Source organism: Oryctolagus cuniculus, chromosome X (assembly GCF_051225735.1).
Source record: "Oryctolagus cuniculus isolate XC-2025 breed Fujian yellow rabbit chromosome X, ASM5122573v1, whole genome shotgun sequence".
NCBI classification, from domain to species: Eukaryota; Metazoa; Chordata; class Mammalia; order Lagomorpha; family Leporidae; genus Oryctolagus; species Oryctolagus cuniculus.
Window position 1 is genome coordinate 23,260,785 of NC_142888.1, and position 22,079 is coordinate 23,282,863.

At 41.1% G+C, this 22,079-nt stretch overlaps 1 protein-coding gene across 1 annotated transcript in view; it reads left to right on the forward strand.

Annotated features, from left to right (window-relative positions):
* The window catches only part of XK (X-linked Kx blood group antigen, Kell and VPS13A binding protein), a 54,914-nt gene that overhangs the window by 7,681 nt on the left and 25,154 nt on the right, over nt 1–22,079 (forward strand). The gene's annotated exons all lie outside the window — the stretch shown is intronic.

Here is a 22,079-nt window from a genome sequence, read left to right on the forward strand (position 1 = left end):
AGATTGGGGGGCTAGAATCCATTGAAGGCACATTCACTTACATGACTTGTTGCTCATATGTCTTGATGCTAGCTGTTGTTGGGGGTTCTTAGATCTTCTCGATTTGATCTCTGTTTGTGGACAAGTGTGATTCAGGAGTTTTACTCCTGAGAGACTAGGTCCAAGTCTGGACAGGACGGAGAATAACTTAGTAGCCTGTGCAAGTTCATACCTCTGTATTTCTAGTGGGGGGTGAAAATGTACACAGGAACACACCCTTTGTCTGGGGATGGCCGACTGGACTACTAGGAGGTATCTGTGCCTAACCATGCCATCCCCCCCCCCCCAAAAAAAAAGTGGCTCAGAGCCAAACCATTATATAACAGGGTTGTGGGCAACTAGCCAAACAGGTGGGTCTGTTGGTTACCATGACATCAGTTGCCATAGAGGCATAAAGATAAGAGGGCAAGGGCACAAAGGTGTGGGAACTTGATAAATATCATCTTCACAACAATGTTGGGCTTCCTCACAGTGTGACTGCTTCCAAGGGCAAGTGTCCTAAAAGCAACAGAGGGCCAGGTGGAGGTTAATCGTCTTTTTTTTTAAGATTTATTTATTTGAAAGGCAGAGTTACAGAGAGGCAGAGACAGAGAGAAAGAGAGAGAGAGGTCTTCCATCTGCTGGCTCACTCCCCAAATGGCCACAACAGCCGGAGCTGGGCCTATCCAAAGCCAGGAGCCAGGAGATTCTTCCAGGTCTCCTGCGTGGGTACAGGGGCCCAAGGACTTGGACCTTCTTCTACTGCTTTCCCAGGCCATAGCAGAGAGCTGGATGTGAAGTGGAGCAGCTGGGACTCGAACAGGTGCCCATATGGGATGCCGGCACTGCAGGTGGTAGCTTTACCCACTGTGCCACAGTGCTGGCCCCACTAATCATCTTTTGTGACCCAGCTTTGGTAGTCATGGGACATCACTTGCTGCCTTCTGTTTTCTGAAGGATTCACATACTTCTGCTGAGGTTCAAGAAAAGCACAGGGAAGTAAATTGATTCTTGCTGGGGAATGACAGAGTTCTGGAAGAGCATGTAGGACCAAAAATACCACTGTGGCCCCTTTTTTTTTAAGATTTATTTATTTTATTCGAAAGTCAGCATTACACAGAGAGAAGAGAGAGAGAGAGGTCTTCCATCCGTTGGTTTACTCCCCAGTTGACCGCAATGGCCAGAGCTGTGCCAATCTGAAGCCAGGAGCCAGGAGCCTCTTCCAGGTCTCCCACGTGGGTGCAGGGGCCCAAGGACCTGGGCCATCCTATACTGCTTTCCCAGGCCACAGCAGAGAGCAGGATTGGAAGTGGAGCACCCAGGACTAGAACCGGTGCCATATGGGATGAAGATTTATTTTTTATTTATTTGAAAGGCAGGGTTGGGGGGGGGAGATCTTCCATCTGCTGGTTCGCTCTCCAAATAGGGCACAAAGGCCAGGGCTGGACCAGGCCAAAGCCAGGAGCCAGGAACCAAATCCAGTTCTCCCACATGGATGGCCCTGGCCCAAGCAATTGGATCATCTTCCACTGTCTTCCAAGGCACATTAGCAAGGAGCTGGATCAGAAATGAAGCACCCAGGACTGGAACCCACATACTTCTGAGATGCTGGCATCAAAGGCTGTGGCTTAACCTGCAGAACCATAATGCCAACCCCAAGTATATTAGATTTGAAATGAACACAATTTTCTAAGCTTTGGGCTATTCTCATATCACCAAACTAAGAGCAGATTTTTATTAAGTCAGTTTTCAAAACAAACAAATCAACCTCTATTTGCATTAGGCATATAAGTGAAAAGGCTTCAAATTTTGAAGGGGAAACACCCCTCCACCCACAATGTTAGTATTGTAGATAAATTAAAAACCAGATATTCTGTTAAGTTTTATAAATCTGAATTTCATTCTTCTTGGTATCACTCTGTGCAATTTTTTCCTCCTCTTGCCTACCCTGTGGACTGAATGGTAAAATTTTTTTTATTCATGGCAGGTTATAGGATATTTGCCTGTTAGAGCTATATCCCTTATCCAGGTTATCTGAACCTGATTCTTAAGATATGAATCAGGATCTTAAGTAGAGGCCTTGAACTTTGTTGGATTAACATTTATATGAAAATGTCTTCTATGTATTCTGGTAGACAGTAAGTACTCAATAAATACAGCAGCATTTTTGTTCTCTGAGGACTTTTAACTGAAATGGGTCTTCACCAAGGTGAGTTCTCTGCATACCACTAAACCCTTTTCCAAGTTTCTTATTTTTCTCTTTGTGTCCAGGGACACAAAGAGAAGTCAGATATGATGATAGCCTGTGTGATTTTTACAAATAGATTTAATTTATTTTGTCAAGTTTTTGATAGCGATGACAGTTTTATAGTTGAAAGATTAGCAAACTACAACCCTTGGGCCTAATCTAGGCACTGCCTATTTTTATAAAGAAAGTTTTATTAGAACACAGTTGTACCCTTTCATTTTTGTTTTGGCTGTGGTGATTTCAGGGTGGGGATAGTTGCAGAAGATATCAGATATCTCATAAAGCCTAAAATATTTACTTCCTTCCTTGCTTCTTACAAGAAACCTTGACAACCCTTGTCCAAGTTGTGCAGACAGTACTCCATTTGGGAAAAAGAAACCTATCTTGTAAAATACCAGTGTCATTAGGGATGTCTGAGATGTAACCTAAGAACTTGGAAAAATATAAGTTCTCAGAGTTAAATGATAAAGCAATTGGATATGTATAAAGACAGTAGACATGCTCTTGTTAAAAGACAGATAGCTGCCATATAGGAAGGTCTTAAGTAACTGCAATCATTGCCTTAACATTTCTGAAGAAGGAACGCCCTACCCTGAAGCGGCAAGGCTGGTAGAAATGGAGCATGGTTCAGGGTCTGCCGTATGTTTAATCTTTTTTTTTTTTTTTTTTTGACAGGCAGAGTGGACAGTGAGAGAGAGAGACAGAGAGAGAAAGATCTTCCTTTGCCGATGGTTCACCCTCCAATGGCCGCCGCTGCAGCCGGCGCACCGCGCTGATCCTGGCAGGAGCCAGGAGCCAGGTGCTTTTCCTGGTCTCCCATGGGGTGCAGGGCCCAAGCACCTGGGCCATCCTCCACTGCACTCCCTGGCCATAGCAGAGAGCTGGCCTGGAAGAGGGGCAACCGGGACAGAATCCGGCGCCCCAACCGGGACTAGAACCCGGTGTGCCGGCGCCGCAAGGTGGAGGATTAGCCTATTGAGCCACGGCGCCGGCTTGCCGTATGTTTAAGAATGCATTTGGCCAGCGCCACGGCTCAATAGGCTAATCCTCCACCTAGCGGCGCCGGCACACTGGGTTCTGGTCCCGATCGGGGCACCGGATTCTGTCCCAGTTGCTCCTCTTCCAGGCCAGCTCTCTGCTCTGGCCCGGGAGGGCAGTGGAGGATGGCCCAAGTGCTTGGGTCCTGGCACCCGCATGGGAGACCAGGAGAGGCACCTGGCTCCTGGCTTTGGATCGGTGCAGCATGCTGGCCATAGCGGCCATTTGAGGGGTGAACCAACAGAAAAAGGAAGACCTTTCTCTTTCTCTCTCTCTCTCTCACTGTCTAACTCTGCCTGTCCACAAAAAAAAAAAAAAAAAGACGCTAATTTCTCTGGAAAATGGAAAATGGATTGGAAGGGAATGAGGGGAGAAACAGAGGCCAGTAAATGGGCTTGTTACCAGGTGAGAATGATAATGGCAAGTGATAATAGAGGGGACTATTGGAGCAATAATAAGGATGTCTAGGGCCAGCGCCATGGCTCACTTGGTTAATCCTCCGCCTGCAGTGCCAGCATCCCATATTGGCACCTGGTTCTAGTCCCGGTTGCTCCTCTTCCAGTCCAGCTCTCTGCTGTGGCCTGGGAGGGCAGTGGAGGATGGCCTAAGTGCTTGGGCGCCTGTACCCGCGTGGGAGACCAGGAAGAAGCACCTGGCTCCTGGCTTTGGATCGACATAGCTCCGGCCGTAGAGGCCATTTGGGGGGTGAACCAATGGAAGGAAAACCTTTCTCTCTGTCTCTCTCACTGTCTAACTCTATCTGTCAAATAAATAAATTAAAAAAAGGATATCTAAGTGGCATAATGTCTAAAATGAGAGTGGGGCAGAGGGAGATGTCAAGAATGGTTCCCAGGTTTATGTCATGGGAAGTTAAGGCCATGAATCCTCATTTATATTAGTAAAATCATCTGGAGAAGGAACAGGTGTAGGATATGTTTTTGTTTTTGTTTTCAGTTTCAGGTTTTTTTGTTTGAAAAAAGATGTATTTATTTATTTGAAAGGCAGAGTTACAGTGAGAGGGAGAGGCAGAGAGAATCTTCCATCCACTGGTTCACTCCCCAAATGATGGCAACAGGTGGGCTTGGGCAAGACTGAAGCTGGGAGCCAGATCTCCTACATGGGTGGCGGGGCCCCAAGCACTTGGGCCATCTTCTGCTGCTTTCCCAGGTGCATTAGCAGGAATCGGGAACAGCCCAGACTTGAACCGTCACCCATCTGGATGACTGTGCTGCAGACAACAGCTTCACTCGCTGCACTACAGCATCAGGCCCAAGTTTGATTTTTTTTAAAATGAATGTGTTTTGATGATTCTCTTTAACTCATGAGAGAACAAGTAGATGTCAAAACCAACTCAAAAGAAAATCCAGAGAACAGAGAACAGATATATTGACCAGGGATGTTTAATTAATATGTAAACAGAGGTAAAACTGGTTTTATTACAGCATGAGAGGGAGATGATTGAACTTCTATTGAATGTGACATGGTGCATGTCTGTCAGTGAAATATAGCTTACAAAGGGATGTAAATGAGTTCACAGGCAATGCAAGGCTTGAATCAGAGAACCTGTGGTGGAATCCTAAAGACAGGGTAGTCTTTCCATTGAGACATATTTTTTTTTTAAACTTTTATTTAATGAATATAAATTTCCAAAGTACAGCTTATGGATTACAATGGCTTCCCTCCCATACCGTCCCTCCCACCCGCAACCCTCCCCTTTCCCACTCCCTCTCCCCTTCCATTCACATCAAGATTCATTTTCGATTCCATTGAGACATATTTTTAAAAGATTTAAAAGTTTTATTTGTTTATTTGAAAGGCAGAGAGATCTTCCATCTACTGGTTCACTCCTAAATACCTGGTCTGAGCCGTTCCGAAGCCAAGAGCCCAAAACTCCATCCAGGTCTACCACTTGGGAGGTGCAGGGTTCAATAATTTAGCCATCAGCTGCTGCCTTCCCAGGTCCATTAGCAGGGAGCTGGATCATAAGCAGAGTAGTCATGACTTGAACCAGGCATGGGATGCTTGCTTCTCAAGTGGCAACTTTACCTGCTGTGCTCAGTGCCTGTCCTGAAACACTTTCTTGTTTGTTTTTTGCTAGAATGATAAAGTCAAGTAGAAAGTTAGAGTTCCCTCAGAAAGAAGGTTTAATCACTAGGGTGACCAGGCTAACATGATGGGTATTTCTAGTCTCAGGCTTGGTTAGGACCCAGTGGACAGAAATGACATTTCTAAGTGTAGGTTGTCACAAAGGCAATTCCCCGACTAGCAAGTGGCTGGAACACAGAGACATAGAGGGTGGGAATAAGTGCTGGTATCTTGAGAGGCCCAGGCCAGCAATAAAACCAGTTTAGCCAGCTGGAGCAAAACCCAGTAACCATTGTGCCTCAGAAAAATGCAGTCAGAACTCTACAGGCATTAGGAAGCCAACCTTTGCCTGCTCTGCGAGAGCCCAAATACAGTTCCCCATAGCCATGTGAACAACTTCTACCAAAAGGGGCACTATGTCTGGTGTCTGAGCTCATCACACCTATTTTCCTGGCTAGTGTTCTCGAGCCCCTGATGACAAACATCCTTGAGCTGGTAGACAAAGAGGCCCGCAAGAACGGCAAGGTGTGAATCACCCCAGGTCACCTGGAGAAGGCAGGGGAAAACAACTAGCAGCTCAGCTACACTTTCAGGCATAACACTAACTCTCAGGTTGTTGAAGCGTCCCAACCTGAGTAGAATCAGTGATACCTGTGTTTGAGAGCCTCGCTGGACCTCACCACTGCCTTGTTCAGCCCCCAGAACTCCCATAGATACAGGAGCCTGTGCTGTTCCCATCATCCAACGTTATTAGTGTTTAATCAATGCCAGTGATCTTGAATCCTCTCGTTTTTGTCATTGTGAGTTGGAGGTATTCATGAGACATCCAGTGTAGTGATCCCATAGAGACCTGGATGGGTGGAAGGGTGGCCGGTGTGGCGTGTTTGAATCAGGTATTTTAGAGGAATAGTTTCCAATGACGGAGGTGGGGAGTTGGGGGGAGGAGCTGGATGTAGTATAAAGCAGAGATTTTCCCATTGTCTCCGAGTGAGGAAGGCCTTGGGTGGCCTCAGAACTCTCAGCATGATGCGGGTAACTGGAGTGGAGCTGGAGATCATGATGAGTTGTGAAAAGCACTTTTGTTCTTTTAAATCTTTAGTTTTTTATTGAAAAGGCAGAGAGAGAAATCATGTATCCATTGATTCACTCCTCAAATGCCCACAACACCAGGACTGGTGTCAGGCTGATTCCAGGAGCCAGGTAGAAACCAGATCTCCCACATGGGTGGCAGGAACCCAACTCTTTGACCCATCACTTGCTCCCTCGCAGAATGAACATTAGCAGGAAGCTAGAATCAAGATGGGACGGAGAGGGGAGGGGGCGGTGTTGTGATGCAGCCAGTTTAGCCACTGCTTGCAACACTGGCATCCCATATCTGACTACTGGTTTAAGTCCCAGTTGCTCTGCTTCTTATCCAGCTTCCTGCTTATGAGCCTGAGAAAGCAGCAGAACATGGTCCAAATACTTGGGTCCCTGCCACCCACGTGGGAGACCTGGATGGAACTCTGGGTTCTTGCCTTTGGCCTGGACCAGCCCCACTGTTATGGTAACTGGATGGAAGATTCTCTCTCTCTCTCCCTCCCTCCCTCCCTCTCTACTCCTCTTTTCCTGTCACACTGCCTTTCGAATAAATAAAATAAATCTTTTTTAAAAGGGAGTGGAGCTAAGACTTAAATACAGACACTCCATTGTGGGACATGGACTTCCCATGGGCACCTAAACAATTACCCCCACAGAAGGCTTTATTCATGATAGGGAAGATTGAAAGTAAGAAGGCAATGACAAGAGATATGGAGTGGACAGGGTGGCACACTGGTTGGCATGGACTTAATGAGATGGGTTTTACATGAATATTGAGGAGTGATAGGGAGATCATGGGGAAATATACCAAAAAGGAGTTATGGTCAGCTTGATTTGTATATTATTTGTTTATACCCTGCCTCATTCCAAAAAAATAATTTGAGGCAATGATTAGTAGCTAGTGCTGTGATACTTTGTGGAATATATCCTTCTGTCCTCTTGTAAACATTGGTAGATTAAATAGTGATAGTATATAAAAGCTGTGATATGGCCTAATACAGTTGTTTACATTAGTTCTTAATGGTTATTAATTACTAATGAATGGACAATTCAATGTCATTAACAGATAAAATGCATAACTAATAATCATATATTTGATAGAGCAGCAAAGAGTTACCAAGTGGCCAAACATGTTTTGAGAAATATAAGAATAACCTGTGTAATTCTGTGCCAAGTGATAGACTGAAAAGCACATCTAATACTTTCAAAAATTTAATGCCCTATATAAAAAGATGTCTCAAGGAGTGCAACAATCTGGCCCCTTGCCCATGAGTGTCCACATTTGAGGTTTTCACTGATCCTTGGGTCCTCTAGGGCCACCCCCTGTTGCCTGCTGGCCTTTCATACAGGGCTAGTCTGAGGCTGCCTTGTCAGTTCTCACAACAGTCAGAAGACTTGAGTTCCAGATCCCAGTTCACCTTCTGGCCATGTGGCCTCAGGCCTTTATCTCTTCCTTTTGAGCAGGTTTCTTCATGTGTAAATGGGGTAATACAGGGCCCCCCATCTTTGGATTTCGTAAGTAGTCACCTCCACTTAGTTGATCCAAGGATGGTGCCAGAATTGCCCCTCTACTCTCTGAAGTGAAGCGTCTTTATATCTAGGACATGGGATTCTCATATTTCAGTGATCTTCAGTTGAAAGTGAGTGCCTCTGGGATGGGTAATGTCAGGAAAGTCATCATTATGCTCAGATCTTGACATGTTGGTTAAATAGCTATCTGATGTTGAAAATTGTTCAATTGTGGCTTGTAACTCTGGCTTGTTGTAGCACAGAACATAGACCCCTGCATACTGTACTGAGTACACATCTGAAGAACTAATTCAAAGTATAGGAAGCCATAGTAGGTAGTGTAAACCATGTTGGAGTAGCAGTTCTTTGTGGTCAATTACAGTCCATGCAGTATTCTACACCTGTGGTCATTGTGAGTCTCATAAGAAGCCAGGCTTCCTGGGCTGTTTCTGGTGTTTGAAGTTTAGCTTAAATGATCCCCTGCGGACAAGCCCTCTGCATGGGTGGCTCAGCAGCAGATAGGCACTATACATGCTGTGCTCACCTGTGCTTGTGCATTTCACAGCAATATGGGGCATCAACTATAGAGCGGCACTCTAGTCCAGCTTCCTGCCAGCTCCCCTTCCACACATGCAAGGAATCCTACCCTCAGGGGAGAATGGAAGCAGAGTGAGAATCATTGCCTCTGGGAAGGCATTAATGCATCCGAATTTAGCCCCCTTGTGCATCTAAAATGCAGGAAGGGGAATGGTGAGGAAGGAGTCTCTCTAGCCTGAGTCATGTAGAAAGAGCATCATTGGTGAACAGGACCCTGTTGGCAGAGGTCCTGAAAACTGAAAACCCAAGGCAGCAACAGCAGAAGCTGAAGCCAGGTAGGTCTGCGATCACAAGCTATGTCAGGATGGGACAGGGGCCAATGCAGGTCAACAGGGCAGTAAACATGTGGCAGAAGAGATGAGCCCAAGGATCGAGCCTGAGGGTAAGTTGGAGGTTAAAGGTAACTGGAAAATTGGGTAAACATGAGGCCTATTAACCAGCGTGACCTCCCTCTGAGGGCATCCCTCAGGAACAGAAGCATTTCAAAGATCCAGGTCCGCTGTTCCCTGTATGTGACAGATCCTGCAAGATGTGCCCTGGGGGAGATTGCCTGACTCTTTAGAAAGGAACTTGGGAGCCTGGAATAGGGTTATAGAAAAAGGGATCCTTTACCAACTTCAAATAAGTTATTTCCTGAAGGACTAATTGCCAAATGGCAACTTGTGACCAAGTCTGGATAACTTATGGGTTTGCTATTGTTACACAGACATCTTCAATCAGTATTAGAAAGCTGTGGACATTTACAGATCAAAGACTTTTTACCTGAAAGTCTTGATTTCTGAATTTTTCTTAAGAAACCAACTTGGATGTATACATGATTACAGTTGCATAGAAATAGATAGATGCTGCCCTTATAAGACTAGGTCTCTGGTTTGCCACAGTCCTCAGTCTTCCCCATTCAGTCCCATATCAGACCCACTTCACTAATTTATAGTAACTTGCCACTATATATACTTGAGTTTGTTACTTCCACCATAAATTAATTGTATTCACAGGAATCTTTTTATTTAATGAATTAGTATGGCACAGTGATTTTAAAACTATCTTTGGCAAAGGGCAAGCATTAGAAACTTTTCTTGTTTCAGTTCATTGGGAACTGATAATGTGGTCCTCCTTCACAAGACTAGTATGCAGCTCATATTTGATTTAGCACTTGAGTTCAACTACACTGGGCCTGGTACATACTATGTTCACCAAGACACAGCCACTCAAATATCATGACAAAGTCAGATTGCTATATGGATTCCTAAACAACAACTCGCAGTTTCCATATTTATTGAAGCTGACCAGTAAAAACAGTGCATTTACCAGTACTAGTCCACTCATAGTTTGAATAGATTAGGAGAATGAATTTATTATTTTACCAGTTTGATTTTCAGTTTCACAAAAGGCAGTAAACAAGACCTGCATTTGGTATCATTTTAGTAGTTCTTCAGACTCCTGCACAGAAATGGAAAGATTTGTTTATTCGTGCATTATGGATTTTAGAATAACATTGGGGAGAAAGATCTCTACATTCCATTAAAATAAAATCTATGAAAGGAAACCAGTTAGCAGCAGGGAGGCAGGTTAGATAACTGCAGTTGTTAGATACTGGATGCTGGAATGTAGGATGAAAGGAATTCACCAACTCAGGTGTAGAGTGGTGTCTTCATGACATAAAGGGACAAAAGAAGAAAGGAGAAGGAGGAGAACCAGGCTTCTATCTTCCATAGTGTGATTTAATTAGGGGCCCTTCAGCTTCTGTGACTGTGAAATGAGGGTATTAGAAACATCTTGGGGCCAGCACTGTGGCATAGAGGGTAAAGCTGCCACTTGCAGTGCCAGCCTCCCATGTGGGCACCGGTTCAAGTCCCGGCTGCTCCACTTCCTATCCAGCTCTCTGCTATGGACTGGGAAAGCAGTAGATGATGGTCCAAGTCCTTGGACCCTGCACCCTTGTTGGAGACCCGGAAGAAGCTCCTGGCTCCTGGCTTCTGGCTTCGGATGGGTGCAGCTTCAGCCATTGCAGCCATTTCGGGGGTGAACCAGTGGCTGGAAGACTTCTCTTTCTTTGCTTCTGCCTCTGCCTCTCTGTAACTGCCTTTCAAATAAATAAATCTTTTTTTAAAAAGAAACATTAACTTAAAAATCTGCTTAAGCTGTACAATTGCCTATGATCTTTTCCTAAGAAAAAAATCTTCACAGAAAGTGGGCAAATCAGATAAAAGGAGCAGGATTTTTTCATTTTATAGCTGAGGCCATGAGGCCCAGAGATGGTAAATCAGCTCTAGCAAGGTCACATGGACATTTGTATTTTTATTTTTTTTAAATGTTTATTTATTTTGATTTTATTTGAATGACAGACAAAAAAGAGCAACAAAGATCTTCCATCTGCTGGTTCATTCTCCAAATGCCCACAACAGCCATAGTTGGGCCAGTCTCAAGCTAGGAACCTTGACCTCAATCATGGACTCCCAAATGGGTAGCAGGGACCCAAGCATTTTAGCCGGAACCTATTGCCTTCCAGGTGCACATTAACAAGAAGCTGGTTTTGGCAGTCGAAGCTGGGACTTGAACCCAAGCACTCCAATATGGGATGCAGGTGTCCCAGATAGTATCTTAACCACTGTTTCAAATGCCTACCCTAGACATCTGCATTTCTATAGAGCTCCATAGAAAAGTTTGAAGTGTACTCTTAATTGAAAAGTCCTGATGGAAGATGCTTAATAAATTTTTAAAATTTTATTTATTTATTTTGAATGTCAGAGCTTTAGAGAGAGAGAAAGAGAATATCCTCTATACACTGGGCCAGACTGAAGCCAGGATCCAGGAGCTTCATCTGTTCCCCTACATGGGTAGCAGTGCCCAAACACTTGGGCCATCTTCTGCTGTTTTTCCCAGGCCATTAACAGGGAGCTGGATCAGAAGTGGAACAGCCGCGAAAAAACCGGCATCCGTATGGAATTCCAGCATCGCAGGTGGTGATTTTACTGGCTTTGTCACAATGCCAGCCCTGAAGTTTAATAAAATTGTGGTCAAATTTTTTTTTTAGAAATTTCCTGAAATGATGGCTGTTAACCCTATTTCTGTTGCCTAATATCAAAAGCATTAGGATTATGATAATTGGAAATAGAAAATAACAATGGAAGCCTTGACAAATCCCTAGGTACTTAACATACAGCCTAGAACTTTTGAAATACAGTCATCCCTGGGGATCCTTGAGGGATTGCTTTCAGGACCCCTGCAGATACCAAAATCTGTGGATGTTCCTTTCATATGTCAAAGTACTTCTATGTAACCTGCACATATCCTCTCATATACTTTAAATCATCCCTAGATTACTTATAATAACTAATGCAATGTAAATTCTATGTAAATAATTGCTAAACTATATTGTTAGGAAGTAAGAAAAAACAAGTATGTACATGTTTGTTACAGATGTACTTCATTTTTGAAGATTTTTGATCTGCAAGGCTGATCGGATTGATACTAATAATATTTTCCTATTCAAATTTAATCTGAAGTCTGAGCATCCCTTTTGATTAGACATTTTCTCCTGCAACTCATCAGTGCTAGCATAGCAAATAAAGTTGTTTTTTTCTAATGTGTTTCTTTCTACAAGGTGAAAGAGGAAATTTTTTTTTTAATTTTCTGAGGGCTCTCTGGGTAAGCTCAGTGCCAGTTTTAAGTGCAAAATATATTGGGAAGTTTTATTTCATTTCAGTTTTCATTTTGGAAGCAAACTTGAAAAGTTACCAGTAACTTTGAGAACTAAGATAGGATCATGGGTACCATAGTATAGTACCTAAATGGTCATGGCTTGGCTGTCCATTAATTAAAGTGATGTTACAATATTATATAAACATGCAGAAATTGTTTCTTTTATTTTAAAGAGAGTAATCAAGGGCATGATAAAGTCAGAACAAAGTGGCTGTGGTAAGAAATAGAGTATCTGTCATTTGAGCAGATTACATAAGGTGGGGTGGGAGGCTAAAAAGGACTCCCAAAGATATTCAGGTTCTAATCCCTGGAAACTGTGAATGTCACTTTCTATGGCAAAAGGGATTTTTCAGATGAGGAGCCATTTTGATATTTATAATTGTGCCATATAAAATTATCAATCTAAAAATTGGTCTGCTATAGATTTATTGAATTTCAAGTCCCGCCTGCAGTTACCTTTGCAGGACCAGATGAAATGATTTCACAAGCCTTATATGGCTTGTGGGCTGGATATTCACCACCACTGCGAACCTTTGGAGGGAGCATAGTCTATTGACAACTTGATTTTAGGTCAATGATACTAATTTCAGATTTACCTCCAGGAGTGTTAAAAGAATAAAAGACACAAATTTGTGGTAATTTGTTCCATCAGTTATAAGAAACTAATGCAGGCCAACAGTATTATTTTACAACCCCTTATCAAGAACAGACATAAGCCCCATAGATTGTCATTTTCACAGTAAGAAAACTATAAAATGTTTGATTCTAAAAGACCCACACTCTTCTGTGACAGTCTTACAAATAAACCCATCAAAATTGTGCCAGACATGACAAAATTTTAAGGCAAATTATGTTTCTTTTCAGATTTTCTCTTTTGTAAACCCCTACAGCTTACTTTATTTATCCAGGTGTCATCCTTGACTTTTAAAAAAGTATGCTCTTGAGATTCCTAGTAGAGTCTTATTCACTTACATTAATTATAACTTTTAAGCAGTCACAGTTGAGAAAGAAATCTAGGGGATAAATAATTGAGAATTTCTGCCATTTTAGCAGACTAGCAGATCTCATGAATACACCTAACCCAGTTTTATTTAATCGTATACATCCCTTATTGAGTTTCTTAATATGACAGAAATGAACATGTTCACTTATAAACACAAAGATGGAGTCTCTTTGTAGCTTATACAAATAAGAAACAAAGTATGTTGACTAAAACTGTGTTCATGAATCAATGTTACAGTACTCTATATTACTTACAAATGACAGAGAAAACCATTGAATGTCTTAGATCTTCAGTAATTAAAGATTTTGTAAATGCTCTTCCCATCGATAAACTCCATTACTGTAAGGATATAACTTTATCAGGACAATGATTCAATTTGTTTAAACATAAATTTACATTTTAATAGGAATAATTCTAACTAATTTGATCAGAAAATTGTATAGAAATTTATAAGAAAAAACCTAGAAAGCATAAACATGTGTTTCCATTATATATTAATACCAATAAATCAGAGAAGACATACTTGCTTACATTAAACTTAAACTCTTAAACTATTACTGTTTACCAAATTTATATAAATTATATAAATATAAATAATTAAAATAGTTTTGAGTTGTTTATAGGAGAATATGAATTTTTAAATTACCACATTTTAAGTATCAGTAGTTTAATTTCCCTATTTTAGGAATTTAAAAATTATTTATTGTTATTTATTTGAGGAGAGAATGTGTAGTAGAATCAGAAACAGACAGTGAGCTCTCATCCACTGGTTCACTCCATAATGTCCACAATGGCCAAGGCTGGACTGGGTCAAAGCCAGGAGCTGGGAACTCAATCCAGTTCTCCCCCATGGGTAGTAGGGACCCAATAACTTGAAACATCACATGCTGTTTCCCAGGATGTACAGCAACAGAAACCCAGACATTCTGATCTGGGATGTGAGTGTCCCAATCAGTTTCCTAACTGCTAGGCCAAATGCCTGCTCGTTGGGAAATTTTAGTTATATTCAATTTATATGAACAATAGTTTGTGTAGATCTACCAATCGGAAGAGAGCTCCTTTAATTTAACCAATTTAATCAGTTCCATCCAGAAGTAGGAAAACATCACACACACACACACACACACACACACACACAATTAGAGGTGAAGCTATTACTGCAGTACATACATTTATTCTTATAGACACAGAGAAATAGAATTTATAGCTTTAATTCTATGATTTCAGTTATGGGCCAGAAGCCAATATGAAATTAGAAAATTTTTCCAGTCCAGATTTCAAATGGCTCTACTCCTCCCAATACATGCTAGTGAAGAAGGGGGGGAAAGATACCCTAATCAACTGTTGGTGGGAATGTAAACTGGTACAGCCACTGTGGAAGACAGTATGAGGATACCTCAGAAAGCTGAAAATAAACCAACCATATGACCCAGAAATCCCACTCCTGGGAATTTGCAGAGAGAAGTGAAATCAGCATATGAAAGAGTTCTCTGTACCCCCATGTTTATTGCAGCTCAATTCACAATAGCTAAGATATAGTGTCAACCCAGATGTCAATTAACTAATGACTGGATAAAGAAATTATGGCATATATGCACTATGGAATACTATTCAGTAATTAAAAAAAATAAAATCCTGTCTTTTGTAACAAACTAGATACAACTAAAAACCATTATACTTATACTTAGTGAAATAAGCCAGTCTCAAAAAGACAAATATCATATGTTTTCCTTGATCTGTGGTAACTAATAGAGTATCTAAAATGCAATGTACAGGAATGAAATTGACATTATGAGATTCCATAATTGTATGCAGCTCTCATCTCTACTGTTGAGGAATATTGTGTTTTTTTTTCCCTCATACTATTTGTTGAACTCTTTACTTACCTTAGGACTAAACTTATGAGTATGAAGTAACTGAAAATAGATCATTGTAAAAATTAAGAGTGGGAATAGGAGAGAGAGGAGGAAGAAGTGTGGGATCATGGGCAGGAGAGAGAGTATGGTGGGAAGAATCACTATGTTCCTAAATCTGTATATATAAAATGCATGAAATTTATATACCTTAAAAAGTTTTTAAAAGAGAAAACTATGAAGTAGAAATAAAGTTAAAAAATATACAGAATTCTTAATTGGTTTGAACTGAAAAAAAAAAGAAATAACAACCAAAATAAAAAGACTGGCAAACCAGATTCTCTGTTGCTTCACATCCAATGGAGACTAGATTTCAATAAACTGTCAATACATTTAGAGAGATCTCCAGATGCTCAGACCCTAAAATCAAACTCCCAAGCAATTCTTCCAACAATAGGAAAACTTAATGGCCACAGATTAACCAAACCAAACCTAAACACAAAATTGGTAGAGAGACAATTCAAAATCGGAAAACAAGAACATCGATAAAGTTCAGGTAGTTTTCTGGATTCACTTACGAGAGCCAAGAAAAGACATGATTGGGTTTTGATTGCACATAAGTTGTGCTTCTCTGTTAACAATGTTTACCTGGATCTGACAGGTAATCTGTAGGGCATCTCGTCCTCACATTCAAAGTGTTTAAAAGATATTTTTGAGATGAGCATTTGGTACAGTGGTTAAGACACCACTTGGGATGCCTTCATCTCATATCAGAGTGAGTGCCTGGCTCTAGTCCCATCTCCTTTGCTTCCAATCTAGCTTCCTGCTAGTGCACATCCTGGAAGGCAACAGGTGGTGGCCCAGGCACTTGAGTCACTGCCACCCATGTGGGAGACCTGGATGCAGTTTAGGATTCCTGGCTTCAGCCTGGACCAGCCCTGGCTGTTGTGGGATTTGGAAAGTGAACCAGGGGGCAGAAGATTCTCTCTCTCTCTCTCTCTCTCTCTCTCTCTCTCTCTCCCCTTTGCCTTTCAAATCATATGAAAGTAAATAAACACTTTTTAAAAAGATTTTTCAAAAAGAAAATGGTATTGCTCATAACATATATGAAACTATGTTATTTATTCATAAAGTTATGGATAGATGTTACACCCAGTTCAGAGGACAATAGACAAAAGAATCTTCATTAGGATTATGGAAATAAGTATTTAACTGCAAATGGAACTTGTTTTATTACATTTTGGGTAGGAAGGCAATTGAACCTCAGCTGGAAAGTGCATTTTGCATGTGTATCAGTGACCTGACAGACAACCTGTTTCCTAGAGCTAGCAAGCAAAGAAGGCCTCCAGCCTTCCACAGCAGGTGCATCACCCCACAGCATGTGCAGATGGCAGTGCACAGCCCTGAGTGCCACCACTTTATGGATGGGAGTCAGTCTAATCCCAAGTTCCAGAAAAATTGCTGATTCCTGAGTTCCAGAGCCTGATGGGAGCTCTCAGCCTCATCAACAAATCACAGTTGAATAAGCTCTATGCTGCTGCCATCAGCAAATACTGTTAGATTGTAAATCCATGAGTGTGATCCTGAATGCTCTCAGTTTCTGTCATTTTTTAGTTGCAGGTATCGATGGGACATCTAAGGGGAATGTACTATAGGGATTTTGAAGATTGAATGTGGAAGCAGGAATAGATGTGTAGCCTGGTGAGCTAAATTTGAGGCCGAGTCAGGCACCTGGAGACTCTCAGCACATCCATGCAGCTGTGGTGAAGGGTTCTGTGCACATTGCCAATATCCCACTTCAAGCATGTGTCCCAACACACACTGTGCATTCCTCTTCCTCTGAGCTTCAGGAAATGCAGTTTAAGTACTAATGAGAAGTGTGAGGAAGCTAATACCCATGGGGTCACCCCCAAACTAAAGGAAATGGTAGCCAATGGATAAACTCTCAACCTCTCTGTTCTTTCAATTAGTAATCTGTAGATCCGCTGCAAATCCTCTGCATTTTTCCAGTGGGAATGAACCCCATTTGCCACAGCAGAAACCAGCTTAATGATGTAATTTTGATTAGCCTTGCTTTCTTTCTTCTGTCAATACCCCACACTCCTTCACATTCTGCTTCCTGGGCTTACCACCCAAATGAATCACCTGTACCCAGATGCTTGTCTTGGGCTGTGCTGTTTGAGAGTAGTCATCTGAATAGAGATAATAATTCTGAGCCACGGAAGGCTAGGCATAGGTTCATCCAGGGACGAGTTCTTTCTGATGGAGGCTATGAAAGAATGGGGGGGGGGTGATAAGTATGTTTCAGTGTTGTGCAAGGGAGTGGATGAACTTTTGCACCAAGGATTCTTAGCAGAATGGAAGGCAAGTAGGGGGTTTATTTGATTGGTGGGCTTGATAAGAATAATTTGAAAACAAAAATAGTTGCAATGGTTCTTAGGCAAGCAAGTTGGAAGGATAGAAGGTGGTGGTCAGCATAGGATATTTTGAATTAGTGATTATCCCTTGGGTATGTAGAATAACACCCTTAATAACGCATTCCCACAGTTTGACTTCTGCTATATCTGGGGGAAGGCTGAATAGACTAGGTTTCATGGGTCCAATTTTATAATACCCTTCTTTGAACCTTGAAAACCTGACATAATCATGTTTTATTTAATCAGATCATTTCCCAGAGATCCACCTTGGCCAGACACATTGGCTAGCTTCTGAAAGCACCTTATTTAATTTGTTACCTGTTTCCAGGACCAAATGCATGTTATGAACTAATCTGAAGATAATAACTTTAATTCATGCATTCTTAAGTTATACAGGAGGATTGAAGAATGGCTTTTTGTGTTTATGTGTAGTGCTTTACATGATATGAACTTACAAATTTTTTCCAAAACATCATTTCAGCTTTTGCACATCTGTACTCACACACACTCACATGCATACATGTACACACACATCTAAATATGAAAGTTCAAAAAGTAGGAAAGGAAATACTCTGAAATATCAGTTGGTTATTGTCTTGAGATAGAGGGGGATGATTTTTTCTTCTTTCCCTTTATCTGTTTTTTTCATACTTCCACAGTGAGGTAAGTTTTTGTTGGGATCATTGAGCTACTGGAAGTGACCAAAGGTCTTTGTCTTACTCATCTGTGCATGCCCATTCCTGATATGTGTGGATGCTCAATCTATATGGTCAGTGCATGGTGAAAAAGAGAAAACTGTTGCTGTGAGTCAGGCAGGGCAGTTATATTAATTTGATTTTCACAAATGAAAAAGCTGATAGTATCATTTATGTTATTTCAGTTTCAGTTGAGAGAAACCTGCCCCTCCCTCCAAAAAAAAAACAGCTTAAAATTTTAAAGAATATAATACAAGTTGAGCAGACTTAGTCTGAAAATCTGAAATCAGAAATGCTTTGAAATTTGAAACTTAAAAGTTTGGATTTGGAACATTTTGAATTTCAAATTTTTGGATTTTGCTGAACTACTTTCAGATTTAGAGCATATTGGATATGGGGGTTAAGAATTCTTGATCAGTAAAGTATATACAGATATTCAAAAATCTGAAAAACTGAGGAATCTGAAACACAACTGTTGTCAAGCAGTTTAGACAGGGAATACTCACTCCATACCTAATATAATAAATTCAAAGGCAGAGTGATCCCATGGTTGACTATAGGAACAACAGTGTCATTAGGATCCAGGTGCTTGTTATCATTTTGTCTTTCTTTTTTGACTTGTTAGTAGAGTCTCCCCTGATGATTGCAAGAGGGTCATATAGCGATTATATATTTTTATGAGGGTACTTTATATTTGTGGGAAATAGAAATAAAAGATAAGTTTGTTTTGGTGCAAAGAAATTTTGAAATCTATGCACAGTTTTTTCATAATATGCATTTTCTATGAGCTTTTTGAAGAACACTCCTGTGCTTGGATTTCAAATTTATTTGCACCAAGCAAACTTATCTTTTAATTATACTTTCCATGAACTTTTGGAAGGAATATCATGTACATAAACCACTACAAATCTTAGGGACTTAAAAGTAACAACAGTCATTTCTTTTGTCCCTGATTTTGCCATTTGGGCAAGTAACAGCAGGATCAACTTATCTCTGCTCCATGTGGCATCAAGCTGCAACATCTTCACTAGGGACTGGCGATTCGATGTTGCTTCATTGTGATTGCTTAGCTGGGGCTGAGGGCTGGAGGGCTTCGTTCTTTTCCATGTAGACTTATCCTTGACTTTCTCATACTATAGCAGCTATATTTAAGAATGATAGTTTCAAGAGACATGAATTGGAAGTTTCTGTTTCCTAATACATTGACTTAGAAGCAGCAAAGACATTTTTGACATATTCTGTTATTTAAGGAATCACATGATCTCAAATTCAAGAACAGGAGACAGATCATACTTCTTGTTGGGAGGGATATCAAAGAATTCCAAGGGCCACATTTTAAAACATCTCCAGATTGTTTCACATATAGACAATACGTATAGGTACCAAGTCAGCAATATGAGAGAGGTTTCTTTCTTTGTACTTTGTGCAGAGATGCCTTGTCACTTGACAGAATTCTATTCAAGTTTTATGGGTCAGAATTGAGTCATAAACCCATGCTAAACCACTCCTTAGCCATAGGAATGGAAAGTAGAGGTACATGTATCTTTGAGGTATGTAGATACCTTTGACACCACAGAGCAGCTGGACAGGGCCTGGAATGAATAGACCAACTTCGTCGACTTGACTCAATGTTCATACCATACAAGTAGTGTCATCTTTATATTTGTTTGTGGCACAAAAAAGTTAGTAGACTGGTCTGTACTAATCTTGGTTTACTCCAGCAACCAAACATGGGATCATTCCAAATTCTGGGAGGGTAAACATCATCTAATCAAATTACAGTTCAGCCTATAAGGAAGAAGGAAAGAAGGATACTGATTAAGGGGGGAGGCCCTAATAGTTGCCACATTGAGGACCAGGAAGTGTAAGGACCCAGAGGCAAAACCAAGGCTCAGTTTTTGGACACTTGACTCCATGCTAGTGTTTTAGTTGAAACTGGTTCTCATAGAGTAGGAGAACATTAGAGGTGGAAGGGACCTAAGAGGTCATCTTGTCTGATTTTTTTCACTTTCTGTAGAGTACTTTATTTAGTATTCCCTAAGAGGTAATCCACCAGCCTCTGCTTAGTTATAATCAGCAGTGGAGCTCCCAGTAGTTAAAAGACACTAAAAGTTCTTACACAATAAGATTTTAAGTGGGACCTGGCCTTTTCCCCCAGAAGTGACATCGGGCCCAAGTGCTGGATAATTCACATTCAGAAGAAAAGCCTCTAAGAATTGGCCAGATTGCTTCTTTCGGGATTTTCCAGGAGTGACAAGCCAGCTCTATCATAATCAACCCCACACACTCCCCACCCTCAGGTTCTATAAGGAAATATCTGGAGAGAGCTAGAACTTCTGTAATTTCTGTTTGTGCTGAAAAATTACTGCCACTCTCTCAGAAACTATTTAAAGTGGAATTTCATGATAAAGCATCAAGAGTAGCCACGCACTTCCTTCTTCTGCTTGCAAAGATGGAAACTCAGAGGCCCATCCCAGTGCTGATTAGCTCCCTTAGAGATAGCTTGCTGTGTGTACCCAGGGGTTTAGGAGCATTCATGAGAATAGAGACTGAGGCCTGCTTTTCATTTGTAGCTTTCTGAAGGAGGAAGACTTCCGGGAATATCCTGGAGTGAGTAGAGACTGCTGCCATATGCCTGGGAAGGGTACGAGAGGACCCACTTATGGCTGTTATTGAAGCACCTGAGATTCCAGATCCATGTACTGTACTAACAAACACATCTACTCCCCTTTATAAATGGTGATTCTCCAAATATTCACAGCCACCTATCTTCTCTTTTTTCTGTTTTCCATTTTCCAGATTCTCCAAAGACTTTAATGATGGTGTAATCAAGGTTACTCTACTTGAAATAAGAACTAGCTTATAAAAACTTTTTTCATAAAACGTGGTGTTCATAACATGATTGATATTTCAGAGTTGTTTTTGAGAAGAGAGAAAACAAGGCCATGCCCCATTTCTTACTTTTGATTTAATCAGAACCCTGTTATTTTCCTTGTGTGGCTTTTGGAGGAACTGAATCACATATTTCATTTGTTCTGAAGTAGGACCTGGTAAATTCTCTGAGACCCAAGATTTTCCATCTTGTACCTGGACAGTATATTTTTTAAAATAGAAGGACTTCCTATTTTTATTTTTCTTGTTGTATTTCCTTTTCTTGGATTCAAGCCCAGGGCAACAGTCTATTGAGATACTTTTGAATAATGAATCTCTTGTTTGTCTTCCCAGTTTTGTGCCAGCTGTAAGTTTATGTGTTCATCTAGCAGTTGACAAAAATGTGAGACGAGCATAGCCCAAAAGCCACTATCTTACTCATTCCTTGAGAAATACCTGTTCCTAGTGAGGAAAATGAGTACAGATTGCTTATCCAGTTGCCAATCCATCTACTTGTACTCACATTCTCATATGTTCTGATTTCTCTAACTTGTACATAAGGGTATCAGGAAATTTGGTTTTTGTTTGCTTGTTTCCTGGAGCCTTGCTTATAACCAACACTACTGTCCACACTATCCATTCACTCATTAATTACAAATGTTTTTCTTTGCATGTTAATTCAAAATATTGGTATTCCAACACATTTAAATAAATAGGTAAGAGTGGTGAATAGTGTAACAAAACTCAGATACCTTCTTGCCTACTTGATCAAATTTTCACATGATATATTTGCTTTAGGAATATTATTTAAAATAATTTTTCTTTTATTATTTGAGAGGGAGAGAGGGAGGAGAGACAGAGAGTGCCTATCCACTGATCATTCCCTACATGACTGCAACAGCTGGAGCTGGGCCAGGGCTAGAGACAAGAAGGCAATCCAGGTCTCCTACATGATTGGCAGGA